The 4,614-nt window shown below is 35.1% G+C and overlaps 1 pseudogene; it reads left to right on the top strand.

The window, feature by feature from the left end:
- The first annotated feature begins 215 nt into the window (after positions 1 to 215).
- Positions 216 to 907, top strand: LOC114620842 (annotated as a pseudogene).
- Positions 908 to 4,614: the final 3,707 nt, after the last annotated feature.

Below are 4,614 nucleotides of genomic sequence, written 5' to 3' on the forward strand. Positions count from 1 at the left end.
TCATGTTCTTTTATTCCAAAAGGACCATGCTATTATCTACAGTACCATGACAATAACTAACTTTCCATTTTCTCAGTGCTAAGAAGTTTGAGCTGTATTCCCATTATGAGGAAACATTTCTACTTTTTCATTAAGAAACTTGGTGGCGAAGGGTCGCAATGGTTCGTGAGTGAATTTCAGAAGGTGCTGCGACGGACCCCCTCCAGAAATAAAAGATGACAACAGCACCCAGGCCAATTTTTGAACCTGCAAGAGGTGGGAGAGGAAAAGGAGAAGGAGATTTCAGCCAGCTCTCCAAGCAATATTCAAGCAGAGACCTTCCCTCGCATACAAAGATAAAGTACAGACAAACTACACAGGATGTTCCTGAAGAGGTTCGGAACCGGGACTTCAGGGGTGAGTTGGAAGAGAGAGAGAGAGAGCTGCTGCAAGTGAAAAAAATCGGGACCATCCTACCCGAGAACATACAACTTCCTCTTCAGTGTCAAAGAAGCCCCGCTTAGACCAGATTCTTGCTGCCAACCTTGATGCTGATGACCCTCTCACAGACGAGGAAGATGAGGATTTTGAAGAGGAGAGCGATGGTGATGATACTGCGGCTCTTCTTGCAGAGCTAGAAAAGTTCAAAAAAGAAAGAGCTGAAGAACAGGACAGGAAGGAACAAGAACAAAAGGCAGAGGAAGAGAGAATCCGCATGGAAAACATTCTGAGTGGAAACCCTCTCCTAAATCTCACTGGCCCATCCCAGCCTCAGGCCAACTTCAAGGTTAAAAGAAGGTGGGATGATGATGTCGTTTTTAAGAACTGTGCAAAGGGTATAGATGATCAGAAGAAAGACAAACGATTTGTAAATGATACTCTGCGATCTGAATTTCACAAAAAGTTCATGGAGAAATATATTAAGTAGTACAGTTTTATGTGCTTAATTAAAGACTAAAGTGTTAAGGATCAAAAAAAAAAAAGAAAAGAAAAGAAACTTGGTGGCAGTATCTTCAGGAAAAACCAGGAGTCACGTAAGAAACCTATTAAGAACAATTTCAATATATTTGAGCAAATGTTCCTCTTCTACTCTAAGTCCTAGTCTATTGCATACGATTATTTGGCTGCAAAAATGATCAAAACATGTTATATTGATGTAGAAAATCTTTGTGAATCTTTGTGAACTCTTTAAAACAGCAGGAACTCACTGTCACAAGTTTTCTTATGACATCAGCTGCCAAATACAGCACATTCCATAAAGTATCTGTACTTCAAAACATAATTTTGAATTAACCCTCAGAGTTTCGGAAAATTATTTTCAATACTAATGGTTTTAACATAATAAGCAATTAATTATAGATTTCAAAGTAAATAGACAAGAATTTCAAAGTTCACTGAATATAAAACTAATAATATTCAAGGTGATAAAATTACTGTTTTATAGTCGTGCATTAAATATATCTGCTGCATGTTATGTTACATACACATATATATGTCTGTATGCATATGTGTATATACATGTACACATGTACAATGCAATACTGTACCTCATAAATAATTATAACCTTTACACATCAAATATTTTTAAAAAGCATTTCAGGAAATTGTTGCTAAGCTTTCTGATCATTATGTTCATTTTAGGAAAGCATTGAATCACTGAGTTTCCATTTAAAAACCATAGTACCCTATTGTTCTTGGTGCTTGTCACTGAAGTTATAACAGAAGAAATTTAGAAATGTTCTTTTGTGTTTAGTTGTGCATACCTTCACAGATAAAAAAGAATGTAGCAATGTTTCATGGTATTATATTATATTTCTGCTCTATTTGTATAATGTTTTCTGAAGCTGCCTATCACATCAGTCAATCGTGAAATTCACAGAAATAGACTATTATGGGTTGTATATTTAATCCATCCAGAAAGAATTGTGACTCAAATAATTTAAGAATTAACAATTTAAAAAATTATCAAATGTCAGGTAGCAAAAGATTGTACCTTCAACTTCTGCTAAATGAGGACATGGTTGATTACAAAGCATCAAAGACTGAGATACATCAATAAAAGTTCCAGAATCTCTAAATTGTCACTCAGCAAAACCTAGTATTTTGTTTCTTTGTTTTTTGTTTTGTTTTTTGTTTTGTTTTGTTTTGTTTTGTTTTGTTTTGTAAGACGAGCTAGCCACTGAGCACTGGGTAAGCCAAATGGATACTTCCTCTCCTGTTGTTTTGTAAGACGGTCTAGCCACTGGGCACTGGGTAAGCCAAATGGATACTTCCTCTCCTGTCCTCAGTCAGAGTTCTAGTTGCAAATTATTATCAAGTGTCATAAATATAGGCATGCAATCCTAATATGACAAAAGACATGGAATTCTACGTTTACATTGTTTCATAATAGGGTACCCTGCTCTATCTAATTGTTGGGTACCAAGGGATTTTCCCTCAAAATGCGACGCTTGACCTATGATATAAAAATAAGCAGCTAACACATTCATGTATCTGTGGGAGGTAAAAGGTAGATGACCTAGAGGCAGAAAGTATTTCAGGCAGAGAGAACATAACGCAAAAATAAAAAATAAAAAAGATCTGAGGCATGACATTATGAGGCAATGCTGAGAACATTAAAAAGGTCCATTGTGGATAGAGAATAAAAATAATGAGCAAAAAAGAACTCTGGCAAGGCAACATAAATTATATCATGCTGGGCCTGGTAGAATGTTTTCTAGGCTTTGGTCTATATTTTAGGACTACAGATAAGTATTTATTTGTCTAAATCAGTGCAATAGGAAGAGGGGATTTTCAAGAAAGAATTTCATTGACCCGAGTGTGGAAGACCTAATGGAGAGGAGAAAAAGGTCTCTGGAAAATGACTTAGCCTGCTATTATAATTATATGATCAAGACTAAGTAGTGGTTTGAGATCTAGGGGTAGCAATGAGATGTTGAGATTAGAATGTATGTAAAAATGTTAGAAGACAAAATATTGGAACTAAACACATTGGAGAGATGTATGTCAAGGATAATTATTAGAAGTTAGGTTTGAACAGCTGAATAAATGACAGTACAATTCATGGGAACAGTTTAAGAATATGAGCATTGATATCAAGCTTTCTGGATTATATATGCTGGCCTTGATATATTGTTTTGATATCTAAAATGTGTCAAGCAGGAGATAGAAGACAATTTTGTCGTGGAGATATAAAGCTAGGAAGCATTGGCATTCATGGTGCTTTCAAATTGAGTGATATTAAGGTATTAAGGGTAAAGAAAATAACAATTGAAATCTATATTCAGTTACAATACTGCAGAGTGCTTTGTGCACTATGTTCTAAGTCTACTTCACTGGCTTACATTTATCTATGTTTTTACATAACTGCCTGATATCAAAGAATGATTTATATGATGTTTCACTCACTTCTCTTTATTATCTCTAAAATAGACACATATGAAATGCCTTATGTACAAATAATTTCAATTATTCTTGGAATATACACTTATATCAGTATCTATTTCAAGGTAAAGCCCCAATCTGGATGTTTCATAGAAGAAACTTTCCAAATTTCCCCCTTTAAGATCCACTAGCACACTATAAATTTATTCCTAGAACACATTCTTCCCTTATGAATATTCATCTCCAATCTCACAGTACAATTGAGACTTATAAAAGTAGAAAAGTGGCCAATTCTACAAATATTTTGTTTCAGAATATACTATCTTTTAGTAACGGTATATATGTTTGTTTTGCAATATAATAAGCACTCAAAATCTCCCCTTTCCTAAATACCACACTACCTGTGTAATGGTAAATAGTAAAAAGGAATAAAAAAGTCAGAAATTTTAAAGATAATTTTATTAAGTATCTATACTTTCTGAATTATTATTTTTATTCTCCTGCTTACTCACTTCTCTCACAAAAACAAGCATATACCCATGTTCATACACAGAAAAAGAGGATCATTTAGTCACAAATGACCATGTTGTGGGAGGTAATATCACTGTTTTATACATGAGGTAATAAGCACAAAATAAATATTATATGAAAAATATTAAAACTAGTTTAATTTAAGGTGTTCATGTCATAAAACTAAAATGAAAACCACATTATCTGTCTCCCTAGCCTCTTACTTACTTACTGTGTTGTGCCTCCTGCAAAACATATAGGCAACACTGAACTTCTTCTCTTTTAAAAAGACCACACTAAAACTATGACACATTTGTTTTGCTTAGGAAGATGGATAGAAATGACACCAATTAGAGGTCATAGAATCAAAATTCCCTTTAATTTTTGCTTTCTTCCTTTATCCAACAGGATATAACTTTGGTAGAGTGATCATAGTGGGAAACCAAGTATGAGGAACAATCTTTTAATTTTGTATAGGTTATTATATTTATTTACATTTCATGTTTTCCCCTTTCCCAGTTTTACCCCGACAGGCCCTCTATCCTCTTCCTCTCCCCTCCCCTTTCCCCTGCCTCTATTAGGCTGCTCCCTCAACTGCCCACCCACTCCTACCTCAGCACCTTAGCATTCCCCTACCCTGGGGTCATTAAGCCTTCACAAGGTCAAGGGGGCCTCCATGATAAGGCAATCTTCTGCTACATATTCAGAAGGAGCCATGAGTCCCCCCCTCCATGTGTATTT

Source organism: Grammomys surdaster, unplaced genomic scaffold, assembly GCF_004785775.1.
Source record: "Grammomys surdaster isolate TR1022 unplaced genomic scaffold, NIH_TR_1.0 60, whole genome shotgun sequence".
NCBI lineage: Eukaryota > Metazoa > Chordata > Mammalia > Rodentia > Muridae > Grammomys > Grammomys surdaster.